The following is a 14186-nucleotide window of genomic DNA, read 5'->3' as shown; positions in this document are numbered from 1 at the left end:
TTTGACAAATGTATAAAAATACATAAGGTAAAAATGGTATTGAAAATAAATATTACAGAGAACACAATAACCCAAAAATGGGTCAGCACAAACTATCCAATTGATTAGATGCTTACAGAAAACCACAGCAAATGGCAAAATCAATTCACCAATCAACTTTGCAGTGTTTTATTCTAAACCCAGCCAGCTGGGCAATTAGGCATATACTTGGTGTTTTTATGTCTTTCATTGAAGAAAGCATCATTTTCCTTTGGAAGCAGATGGTTTGGAGCTATAGATTGACCAAAGTTCACCAAGGTTACTCTCCAACAAACAGAGTAAATTGATGTGGTAGAATATGTTAGTTTGAATCTTCTGAATGATTCAAAACTGAGACAGAAAAACTTGTGAGCTGATATCTGGTTATAGGTGTTTGTGGCTAACAAATTACTCTGTTACATTTCAAGGCAGTGATTCTTCATTATTCTTTATACAATATTCTACTTCATTTGCTTTTTTGTTGGTTAATAGTTTATGACTCATCTCAAGAAGTAGAATTTCAATGATAATTTTAGATCTTGTTTAAAAAAATAAAAAGACACTTCTGCAATGTTTGGGAAAACTAGCCTTCAAAACAATTTTGTTCTGAGGTTAAATTCTGCTGTTTGAATTCATTTATACAGTAATTAATGCTTCCAGATGAATGTTTAAAGCAGATAAGGATCAAAACATTATAGAACTGAGAATGAATGTTGAGATCATTTATTCCGATTTCTTTATACAAATTTGTATAATTTGTATAATTATACAAATTTGTATAATTTCTTTATACAAATAAAGAAATCTTACATCTGAGGTTTCAAAACTCACATGACACAGCATCAAGTCTAGAACCCAAATCCTGCCAGGTTCTCAAGACATGTTATAATCTCACATAATTTTGTATCCCTATTTAAGGTAGAGATGATTAATATATTAAGTTTGGAATGATGAAGAGAAAGAGTAGTCCATCAGAACCATAGCTCTGAAGAAAAACTCTACCAGGTAATAGAACTTCTATCATACCATATAAAAGAATTTCCTTGGATTTGCCATTACTTGTGCTTAGTTGCCAGTCTGGGAAACTACCATTTTAGTGCTTTATAATTTTCTAATAAAATAATCTTAGGAGATTAAATAAAGCCTTCTGTTTTAAGATATTTGTGGTGAATTTATCTAGCATACTCTTATCAAATTCTAATTTGGGGTATGACTGTAAGGTAGGATTTATAGAGACATAGAAACCAAGAGGCAGAAAACTATTGGTTCACTTGCCTTTGACATGTTGGAACTCTGACTTATTTATAAAATATACATTATATATGTTATACATAATATAACTGGAATTATATTCATAGTTGCAAATGAATAAAAGACTGAAAATAATGATACTTGGTGAATAATGAAAGGAAATTATGTATTAAAATGAAGCAATTTCTTCCATGATATAAAATTTTAAAATACTAAATTACTAGTATTGTAGTAATTACAATGCAATCAGAACTATTATTTTTTTGCAAAAGTCTGTGCTTCATCATATGAAATGCTGACATGAGCAATGCAAACTACTATGTCAGTAAAGTCAGTATAATAAATAACTTGAAATGCCAATGAATTAAGAACAATCTGGAAGATTCAATAAAAAATATTGATTCTTATGTTCAATTAACACAATTGCCTACCTGGACTCTGCCAAAAATATCACATGTAAAATTATAAAATATCTGATAACTCTGAAATGAACTATATGGTAAATTTCAAAGAGACTGAATGTTTTAGAATGAAATGAAATCGTGAAAGTGTTAGATGAACCCATAGGAAAATTATTTCATAAGCTCATATTGAAAAGAACCTTTTCTCCAAAACAAAATAGAAAATTTAGAGTCATAAAACTCAGAGATTGATGGAGTGGACTATATTTAAGTAAAGAAACATAAACCTTTCACATGGTAGGAAAAAATCAAGAGAAAAAAGAAAAACTTGGGGAAGAAACTGACAGCATATCACAAATGGCTAATTCCTTTTAAGTATAAATAGTAGAAAAATATGAGGTGATCAGTAGAAAAGTGGGCAAAGGATTTGAAGAAATGAGAAGGAAAGAAATGCATGCTTAACTTCATTCAGTGCTGAGAGAATTTTTAAATAAACCAATCTGCCTGTTTTTCATCAAACAGAAAAATAGGAGATAAATCTGATAGGAAACAAGTAGTCCTTTATACTTCTTTTAGTAACTAATTTATGATATTAATCAACATTTTCTTTAACCCAATAAACACTTTATAGCAAATATTCTTTCTTAAATGCAAAATGTTGAAAATAAAGATTTATAATCCATTATTACATGTAGTACCAAAAATTGGAAAAATATATTCACCAATGAGAAATGTTAATAATTTATGCTTCATAAATACAAATACCACACTATTGTGGTAACTAGTGAGAAAAGCCATGAAACTTTGTGAAACTTTACAGAAAAATCTCCAAGAACTGAAAATATAGAAAAACAGCAAAAATATGATACTATAGCTAGTAAATATGGGGACATAAAATACATATATTACATGTCCCAAGATATATGTAACCTAGACTTGTTGAATTTATATCCTGGTTCCTCCACTAAATATCTGAACTAACTAGTGCAAGAAACTAAAACTTTCTTTGTCTTAGTTATCTCATCAAAAAAACAACACAAAACAAGAGAACAAACAATAATAGTATCTATAACAAAGATTAAGCTCCTAAGTCTATTCTTGATACATGAGCTATATATATGTTAGTTTCAGTACAATAACAATTAGTTACTTATAATTTTATAAGATTTTATTCTGTATTTTATATAATAATATATATTTTGTTAATGTATATAATAATTATATAAGCAAGCAAAATAATTATATCTATCAGTATTACACATGCGTACACATCCATAGAAAGATAAATCAAGAAACAAATGAATTTTTATAGGATTATATAGGATTAGAACTGTATTTGTCTTTTCTTTTACACTTAATAATGTTTGAAATGTGTTTATATTGTTGATACTTATACATTTTCTCTGTTATTGATGATTAGTATCCAGAATTGATTATCCATTTTGTACTGGAAATTATACTTAAAACAAAATAATGTTTACTGATGGAGAGTATGCTTTATAGGCTTCAAATATCTTTAAACTCCTATGTTTCCTATCTTTAAATACTTAAGAATTGATGGTGAATTTTACAGGTTTATGTAAATTCAGTTGGATTGAAAGAGATTGGGAAATAGACAAATTTAGAAGTTGAAATCCTGGAAACACTCTTCAATTACTCTCAAAAAACTGTAGGGCTAAATTTATCTTACTGTAAAGATTTATTAAGGAATTCAAGACCATAAATGTGTGCACTAACTAGGAAATTTTAGGAAATGTTTTTAATTTTTAGTAAGAACATACTTCTCCTCTTCCTCTTGATTTTTACTTGTATATTACAAATTAAGGACCTAAAATTACATCAAAAGTTGCTGCCAAACCTCTAATTTTTATTTATATTTTTAACATAGAATGGAATTTCATTTAAATAGTTATAAGAGCAGAAAAATACCAAAGGTTTTGTGTAATGTTAGTAACCTGATGTAAAATTATAGTTAATCCACAGACTAGATGTCTGATAGGAGAGTTCACTTCATCTTAATCTTTTTCAAACTGATCTTAATATATTAATTTTTCATTTATATTTTATTAGTGATTGTAGTTATACATAATTGCATGGTGCATTTCGACATATTCATAAATGCATACAACCTAATTTGCTCCATTTCATCCCCAGTACTGACACTTTTTTTTCCCTCCTCCCTGCCCTGATCACTTTCCTCCATTCTATTTGTATTCCTTCTATTAATTTGGATTTTTTAATTGGTGCACTATAGTTATAAATAAAAGTGAAATTCATTGTGATATATTCATACATACAAAGTATAATATTGTCAATTTAATTCTGCAGTTTTTTTCCCTTTCCCGTCCTTTCTCCCTCCCTATCAATCCCCATTCTCTAATATTCTCCTTTCTATTTTCATGAGATCCCCCATTATGAAATGTCTTATTTCTCTCTGGCTAACCATAATTGAAAAAACATTCAACCCTTAATTTTCTGACTTTGGTTTATTTCACTTACCCTGATATCCTACAGTTTCATCCACTTACCTTAAAATGACAAAATTTCATTTTTCTTCATGGCTGAGTAAAACTCCATTGTGTATGCATACCACACTTTCTTTTTCCATTCATCTATAGAGGGAAAACTAGGCTGGTTCCATAACCTGGCTATCGTGAATTGCACTGTTATAAATATTGATGTGATTGCATCACTATGGTATGCTGATTTTAGCTCTTTGCAATAAAAACTTAGGAATGGGATAGCTGAGTCACAGAGTAGTTTCATTCTTAGTCTTTTGAGGAATCTGCAAACTGTTGGTGGAACTAATTTGCAGTCCCACCAACAATGCCTGAGTATACCCCACATCCTCTCTAGCATTTACTGTTATTTGTATTCTTGAGGATTTTCCTTTTAACTGGAGTGAGATGAATTCTCAGAGTAGTTTGATTTGCGTTCCCCTGACTGCTATGGAAGTTGAAAATATATTCATTGGTCATTGGTATTTCTTCTTTTGAGAAATGTCTATTTAGTTCATTTGCCCATCTGTTGATTAGATTATTCAGTTTTGTTTTTGTTTGTTTGTTTTTGATATATCCGGAATACTAATCTCCCATTGGAAGAGTGCTACCAAGGATTTCCTCCCATTTTTAGGCATTCTCCTCATGCTCTTAATTGTTTCCTTTGTTGCGAAGATTTTTAATTTGAAGACATCATACTTATTGGTTCTTGGGTTAATTTCTTGAGCTTTAGGAATCTTATTAAGGAAGTTGGTGCCTGCACCAGTACATTGAAGTGTTAGCCCTATGTTTTCTTTAATTGGTTACAGTGCTTCTGGTCTGAGATCTGCTTTGAGTTGAGTTTTGTGCAGGGTGAGAAATAGAAGTCTGATTTCATTTGTCTTTATATAGATAACTAGATTTTCCATCACTATTTGTTAAAAATGCTATGTTCTTCAATGTATGGTTTTAGAAACTTTTTAAGTATTGGATGACTGTAAATATGGAGATTTGTCTGTGTCTTCATTTTATTCCACTGGTCTTTGTATTTTTTTTTTTTTTTTTTTGCCAATATCATGCTTTTTTTTTTCTATAGCTCTGTAATATAATTTGAGATCAGACATTTTGATGTCCCGAGCATCACTTTTATTGCACAGTATTGCTTTGTTTGTCTTTTGTTTCCTAATCTTCCATGTGAACTTGAGGACTGCTTTTTCTAGTTCTGTGAAGAATGTCATTGGAATATTGATGGGGATCACATTAAATCTGTATATCATTTTTGGTAAGATGGCCCATTTTGACAATATTAATTCTATCTATAGAAAACTTGGCACATCTTTTCATCTTCTGAGGTCTTTTTCAATTTCTTTCTTCAGTGTTCTATAATTTTCATTGTAGAAGTCTTTCATCTCCTTGGTTAGATTTATTCCCAAGTATTGTTTTCTGAGACTGTTGCAAATGGAATTATTTTCTAATTTTCTAGACTCCAGTAATGAATCTGCTGCAAAAGAAAACCATTTAGGCTTTTTTGAAATTTTAGTGAAGTGCTGATAAATGAAGTCTCAGGTTAACAAATGATATCCACCTAAGATAAATTGCTCTGTTTTTCCGATTTGTTTTTCCCTTTGTCCTTTCATTTCTTCTACTAGAGGTAGAATATAATTTCTTGATCCATGGTACTACAAATGGTTACATGTGTAGTTTGTGCCAAAGGGATATTTTCAGGCATATGTAAACAGATTCTTGTAATTTGCATGCACAGTAGAACTAACCTTCTTGCTTTTCTAATACTGACATGTAAAGAACATGCATCAGTTGCCTATTACACTAGGAGTACAGGAGACATATATAAAAGATCTCAACTCAGTGCAGTTTGGAGTCAAACTCAGTGAATCCCAATTCATTTAATTGGTTCCAAATTTCCCCACAAATGCTAGAATAAAATGGAAAAATATATTTATGGAAGAATAAATTATACTTATTTTAAAACACTGAATTTTGGGGGTGGTTTGTTATGCCATAGTGCAATAACTAACTGGTACATTGCATTTTATTGTGGCAATAAGTAAGTAATAGATAGGATTTTAGAACTTTATGGATTTATATTAAAAAGTAGCTTATTAAATATCATACAATTTGACAATTATTCTTTATGTATTTAATATCTCATCAGAAGTTTCCCAGAGATAGATCCTAGAACTAGAAAGAAGTTTCTATTGAAAACTAAGGAAAATTTATGAATACTATGTATTTGGCATAAAATCACAGTCATCTATTTAAATCTCTACCTCCACTCTCTAGAGAAGTTACTAAAACATTGTGAACAATTGATATATGTGTGTTGATTAAATAAATAAAAGAGAGAGAGAAAGAACACATTAAATTAACCAAATTTCCTGATGGCTGAAAATTATTTGCCTCCCTACATCAAGACAGGTAAGTTTTCCTTCTTTTGAATATAGAGAGATATATGATTGGGCCAATAGAATATGGTAGAAGTGTTAAGCAGGTCTTTAAGAAATTACAACTTTTACTTTTGTATGCACAGAATGCTCCCTCTTGGATATCAGCCACCATGTTGTGAAGAACCCATGACACAAAGAAAAGGCCATATGGTATAAAACTAAAGTACTTTGCTGAACAGCCTAAGCTGAACTCTCAAGAGCTAGAATTAGATACTAGCTGTGCAAGTGAGTCTTCTGAGATATTTTAGACCAATGAGGTTTCCATATGACTAGAGCTCATGCCAACGCTGCATGGAGAAACAAATCTTCCTCGAGTCCAAGCAATATAAATATTAATATGAGAAATTAAATTTTAAAATATTTAATTGAGAGATTATTATAAAGAAAGATTCAACTGAAATCCTGATAAACTAATTCTAGACTTTGAATTCATTACCTCTTAAGTATTTCAATTTGCTCCTATATGACCCTGTAGAAATATTATTTTTTTGCCCTTTGCTATCACAGCCGGGATTTGACACTTTTCTGTGGCAATAAACTGAGGAACATTATTTTTTGCTTATTTTCAGTGGAGGTTGTAAAGAATTTTTGAACCCCTTTTCCCAGAGGTTCAAAACAGTATATGTCCAGTCAATTTGGTCTGCAATCACCACCCTATTCACCACATGATTTTAAGCCCACATAGTATTCTTACATAGGTTAACTAATTTCAATCCTTCAGAAAACACACTATATCACACCTTAAATTATATCACTTTTTATTGTAAATTACATTTTATATTAAAATGTAGGCTTTTATCATAGCAAATATAATTTCTTAAAATACTAGGTCTGTATTTTTGAATGACACTTCAGGAAATGAACTAGATATACTGTCATTCATGAAACTGTTTAGAAGCCAGCTTATTTATATGAACTATTATTTGCAATTTATTACAATCTTGTCTAGGTTTGCTTCCCGTGGTTACAAAAGTCAGAAATTCAAATATAAACATAAGAGTTCATTGAGATTTGGCAGTCGTGGGGGGCATTGAAAAATTCTGTAGTGGAATTATTTTTAGAAGTGGCTTGATCCTGATACTAGAGATATCTATTTCTCTTAAAACCTTGGCCCCTCTTTTCTCTAGTGCGATTTAATTCTCAGGATCCAGAGTGGCCTTTGGAAACTCCACATTTAATTCTTCTAAATCAATAGGAGAACCAATCCTCTTTTTCTACAGTATCAGTAAAAGACACATTATTTCACTCCTTCTGTGATTAGGATTTGAGCTCATACCTGAACACTGGCCAGAAATTGCAAGGGTTATATTGAGCAGACCTCAGGTAAAAAGTGAAAATCTTATATGAACAAGGGGAAGAGATGTCAGGAAGAGTCAATAAGAGCCCTAGAGCCCTCTTCACAAGGCTTATAAACTTCCGTTGGATGGACTATAACTCTGTGCTACTCTATTTTGACCAACGGGATTATTTCTCATTTTCATTGTCATTTTATTTATCTAGCACCCTAAAAACACCATCCAACATAGGTAATATATTTTATTTATTTATTTAATTATTTTTTTTTAGGGTACAGAGGATTGGACTCAGGGGCACCCAACCACTCATCCACATCCCCAGCACCATTTTGTATTTTATTTAGAGACAGGATCTCACTGAGTTGCTTAGCACCTCACTTTTGCTGAGGCAGACCTTGAACTCTCTATTCTACTGCCTCAGCCTCTGGAGCTGCTGGGATTACACACTTCACCACCACTCCTGGTTAGGTAATACATATAGATATGTCCAACTTATCCTATTAAAAGAAATTTAATTTTAACCAAATTTCAAGGAAATTCCTAAAAATTTTATAATTAGTTCCCTAAGTTGGACAACAATATTTTACCCAGAGGATTGTCTCATGTACTATCCCTTTAGTCTAGATGACTTTGTTCTTACCTCTGGAACTTCTGAAAAAGTGATTTCCTAAGCCCAAATTTCACAAACCTTTAATTTTGGTTCCAGATGAACCATTCTAATCCACTGGAAGCAGTAACTCTTACTTAGTCCCTCCATCCTGCCCTCTATTTAAACTAAAACCCGGATAACCTCTTCTGCTTCTCTAAACTCTAGTTAAATCTTTCATCTTCAGATTTTTCTCTATTTTGTTTATTTTTCCATGATTACTTAAGAGTAATTTTATTTTGAATTTTCAGTTGTCCTCCTCATAATTTGATCTTATATTTTATAATTATCTCCTGACTGGTTAGGGTAACTTGGTTCCATTTGTGACTCAATTTAAGCTCAAACAATCTCGTCTATGGAAATAGCCTTTCAGTGCAGACTGCATAAAAGCCTGATTCCTCATTCCAGATTTATCACATAGTAATCACACGCCTTGGCGTACATGATGGTCCTGTCATGTTAAATTAGAATTCTAGTTTTGTATTATGTATGTTACTCCACATAGTGTAGAAAATGCAAGCATAGTTGCTTATTTTTGTACTTTTCTTGATGTATGAATTATTTCATAATTAGTTTTATTTAAACAGAGGGAAGAAAAGTACCTGAATACTTTGAGTTTGTAGTTCCCAGAGGTCCTTAAATGTAGGTTGGTTTAAATGGTTCATGAAGAAATTTAGTGAAAGCTTGCCCACATATTGCAATTGTGAAAGAACTAGCAGCTAAGTTCACAGTCAACTGAACAAAAATGAGGATTTCAAAGCATCTGAGGACTTTCAAAATGGGAGTGCTGTCATGGGATAAGTGAATCGATATTGGAGATGAATCTCATTTGAGCTACTGCAAACCTGCTGGACCATTTCCTGAGATATTGTATAAAGCAATTGAAGATGGCATGGTGTAATGTTGAACAGTAATACTCAACCATTCTCTATTACACAAAATTTTCAAAAAAAGTAACAGATAAAAATTTTGTCCCAAGTATATATGGCATGATTTTTTTCATTTTTTTCCTTCTACAAAGAACTCCTCTGGTTTCTACCCATTTAATTCAAATATCGTTTTGTATAAGTGGTACGTTTCCTATGTAAAAGGAACACATATAAATAAAAATGTTTTAATATTTTCTTATTTAAAAATGACCACTAACAATCAATTTATAATATGATGGATTTGAATTAAGGACTATAATATTAAAAATCCTCTTTTTTAGAGCTTTTTTAAAAGAATTTAAAAGCTTACTTTCTTTAAACATTATTTTATATTATGTAAATGTAAGTTTTAGCAGTCTTTAAACTGCTAACATTTGCAGTCACAAAATGTTATCCTTTTCTCATGTGTTGATTTCAAATGGAGTGGCACACTTTGAATATTTACTTTTTTAATATATTCCAATAACTCACAAGTTATATTTTTGTAGAATGGGTCAAGCAGCCCCATCTATTGCTCAATTTGCATGAACAAGTGCACTATTAAAATTTCAGGATGTGTTTTATTGGGTCACTGATTCAAATAAAAGGGGTGTTAATTCTGGCACATTTCAATTCTTCACATGTAAAGTGGAAGAGTTTGGGTGACTGGGTAGGAGAGAGGGACACTCAATCCTTTCATAATAGTAGAATTTAAACAGTCAACTTATAGAACAGGTATTATAAAGGAACTTTTAAAAGAAACAAACAAACCTGGAAAAAAGAAGTGGTAGGCTGTGTACATATGTAGCTCTATAGTCAAAATACTACAGAGCTTTGATTCAATGGCTTGATGTAAAAGGAACTAAAGGCAGGGGCTACTGACTGTAGGTCAACAGGGATCAGAGTTGAGCTAGAGAAGAGCTACAGCTTTTGTTTTGTCCTCGTTATTGTTTTGGGTATGACTGGGAGTTTAATGATGTTGGCACGAGGCCTGAAATGCAATTTGCTATTTTTATTACTCTGTCAATATGGCGCATTAAGCTCCTCAATACTCTTCAACAAATGTAAAAGGGGAAACCTTTTTTTATATCAAGCACTGTTGAAATTAAAACAGAAAATGCCTAATGCATGTTCTTCAATACCACAGTCTAGATTAAAGCTTTCGAGTTAGTCTAACTTATTAATTTAAAACTATGATGAAAACCTTACTTATATAGAGATATATGGTTTCTAGGATTACCTCCAGGGAGTTTTACAAGCAGTGGCCTTTTTTTTTTTCCCTTTGTGTCTGTACTATAAAGGTAAAAAGCCAAAGCCAAAAGGGAAGACCAAGTCTTGTTCTTGTAAAGAATTTACTGCTTTGTTTCTGGCTGGGGATAAACTCAGATTATTAATTAGTCTAATTATCAGAAATCTAATAAATATAAAACAATATGATTGAGGAGAAAGAGTGAAATTATTTACAAATTTGATAACTCTACCTCTCTTTGTTTCTTACCCTTAATTACAGCACATTAAAAATACTAATATGCTTTAAAGATCAAGATTTTACTTCACCCAACACATTACAAATCAACTCGTTTTAAGCTTTTCTAGACTAGAAATTTTGCTTTTCCTCATTTAAAAATATGAAATATTGCCAAGTTATAACATGAAATGTAATTTTGAAAATTGCTTGTAATTGAAGCAAATGTGTGGTTTTTGCCCAAATTTTCCACATAATTACTCTTATTCTTCACTAGGCTTTTCTGTAAAATCCTAGCATAACATCATTTAAGGTCATGTTTCTTTGCAAGATAGATTTGAAACTTTGGAACTTCAGTAGTCTTTCAGATTTTGCTAAACTAGTAGAGTATACCAGTAATATTAATGCACAATAATTATGAATTCAAGTTACTGAAGTGACTAGAAATATTATAATTAGATTGCCCTGTTTGATGATACAAAGAAACTGGGTCCTCCTCATTGACACCCAACTGGAGTTATATTAACTTCACCAGTTAACCCTTGTTCATAGAAATTTCAGATGAATACATTCTGTTTTGTTTGTATGTATGTTCATTGGTTAATTTCCATGCTGCCAATCAATGTGTCTTTAGAGCAGGAACACATAAAGCTTTTTCTGAGAAGCCAATCAGTTAATGTTTCATGCTTTGCAACTATTCCATTCTGCTTTTGTATAATAAAAGCATTCATACATGATAGAGAAATGAACAGTTGTTGAATGTGGTCTAATAAAACTTTATTTACAAAAACAAAAAAAAAGTGGTAGATCGGATGAATTTGGCCCACAGGTTCTAGTCTACTGAAAATTGTATTAGGTTTTGTGAATTTTCTCAGAACAGAAACAATGATTTATAGAACTTTTCTTTTTAAATAAGTAGCATTTATATAGTTCCTGGACCCTAAAATGTTATTAGGAAAAAAAAAAGTTCCTAATATACAAATGAACTTTTCCCATGAGAAACAACTTGAACTAATGCCAACTATCATTACAGACACTAAAATTAACTGTATAATCAAAATGAAGATGGCTATCTCACTTCACTCGATTTTATAGGTCAAAATTTTATATGGGAAAGTTGATCTTTAAGAGGGAGAATGCTTTACAAATATATACCAATATATTTCTATTTCTGAATATTGAGAAGCTCACAATATTCTTCTATTTGTAATCAGACATCATCATGTAGCAACTTCCAGTTAAATAAATATATATATTTATATATATATATATATATATATAGTCAGTGGGAATAATAATAATTCCTTTTATGTATTTATTTATGAATTAGTTATTGACATGACAAGCAATTATTTATTGAATTTACATGCCATACACAATTTCTAGTCAATTATAAGTATTATAATAATAAGTAGTTTCTCTCTCTCTCTCTCTCTCACTCCCCCCCTACCATGTGTGTGGAGGGGGTTGCTGGGGATCAATTCAAAGTCCAGGAATTATGTCAATTCATAAGTGCATACTATGCAGTTACTTTCCCACTGAGTCACACCTCCCCCAGCCCCTATCATCTCTTTAGTTACCCATTCCAGCACAAAAGCAAAAGAAAACAACCTCATATGAAATTCTTCGCTAATGACTAATGGGCTACCCAAGGCACTCTACTTACCAATGTTTTTGGTTAATGTTTTAAAAATAATCAGAACCGTGATAAAATATAATTCTATAGTAGTTACTACGAGTGCTAGGAACTTTTCTTAGTCCTTTATATATACTAATTACATTCAATACCTTATGAGGTACATACTATTACTCAATCCTTTTTGTTGAAAAAGTAGCTGGGGCACAAAATCTCTGAGGTCATAAAACTGATAAGTTGCAGGATCAGGTTTAAACAGAGCAACCAGATAAGAATCTATGACCTTAACCATTAAAATACATGTCCTATGTTGATACAAACTTTCTATGTGGTAATCATGGAAATTTATGACAAAAGTCTCTATTTTGTTTTTACTATTTGGAATTTAAATGTTAAAAATTAAACTATAAATATAATAATTTTAAAAATATTTAGTATTGCTTATCCTGACAACTTTTCAGTAAAAAAATGTTAGAAATGAATGTTTAGCAATGCAAGGTTAGCTAAATATAATATGCTTTATCTCTGAGATAAAATAACATAAAATTATTTAAAATAAATGTAGTAGAATATTATTGGCATGGGAGAAGTATTCACCATGATTTAAAATTGGAACAAATAGCTCACCAAATAATATTTTGTTTTACATATATAAAAGATATGCACTGATGGCATACTAGTAAAAGTTTCATTGATGGATCACGTGGGGAAGAAAAATATTTCCATGTTGAAAATATTCTCTCTCTGGCTGATACAATCTACAGATGTGAATTCTGGGAAGTTTCCAGATAGTTGGGAGCAGTTAATTAATTATGGTCCTTGAGCTGTCCCACGACAGAGGTGATGCACTTCCTGGAAATTCTCAGTGTAAAGGCATTCATTTGAGACTGCTCAGCTACTCTGGTGATGCCCTGTTCAAAGTGAAATTCCATGCCAGCCAGGGATTTATGAGTTCTTAACTCTGGGTTCAAATGCCAACTGCCAGGGAATAGAAAATTATGGGCACAAGTAGATAGGTTTAATTGGGCTGTTTATACGCTCAACTTTGGTTCTGTTGATCTTGAAGAAACTTTCTCACAACAAATCCTTTGATGTTAAAATCTATATAATAAACGTGCTGAACTTTTTTGTGGTCACTGCTTCTCTACCAGGGTTGTTAGTGAACCACCGGGACCTGGCTTTTTCTCTGTGTATCTGTTTATCTTTCTCCATCCCCTCATTACCCAGTTCAGTTACCTGAATTAACAGCCGTGCAGGTCATGTCACCAGATCTTGGAAGAAATACACTCAGTTGTCTCTTGCAAGCCAGAATAAGCAGAATCCAGCACTGAAAGATATATACTAAATTTAAATGCTGATAATCTCTGGAGGGTGGGATACTAGGTGTGCTAGTTTGAATCATCTAAGAAGTTGTTGTCAAGATTAATTTAAAAATGCTGGAGAATTATTGATGGGTAGTCTATAAAATACAAAAGGAAGAGGAGGCTAAAAAATTCAAGGAGAGTCTTCAGATCATAAGGTAGGTCTCCACCTATGAAAGAAGAGTGGAAGGAAACTATGTAGGAAGAGTCATAGACCTCACACCTTAATATATAATTTTGAGAAAAATCTCTACAAGGCCTTT

General features: G+C 31.6%; 1 long non-coding RNA gene across 3 annotated transcripts in view; it reads left to right on the top strand.

Moving 5' to 3' along the window:
• The window catches only part of LOC306658697, a 284777-nt gene that overhangs the window by 243711 nt on the left and 26880 nt on the right, over positions 1–14186 (top strand). For 2 of the 3 annotated variants that reach the window (XR_013763126.1, XR_013763127.1), the window contains one exon: positions 7182–7222. The exons of the other annotated variant lie outside the window; for it this stretch is intronic. This is a non-coding gene — a long non-coding RNA (uncharacterized lncRNA). Of the gene's footprint in view, positions 1–7181; positions 7223–14186 lie in introns of those variants that run through there. 3 annotated transcript variants of the gene reach the window in all.

The sequence above is a fragment of the Sciurus vulgaris genome (genome assembly GCF_902686455.1).
Source record: "Sciurus vulgaris genome assembly, chromosome: 4".
In the NCBI taxonomy this organism is placed as follows: Eukaryota; Metazoa; Chordata; class Mammalia; order Rodentia; family Sciuridae; genus Sciurus; species Sciurus vulgaris.
This window is presented reverse-complemented; position numbering and strand designations above follow the sequence as displayed.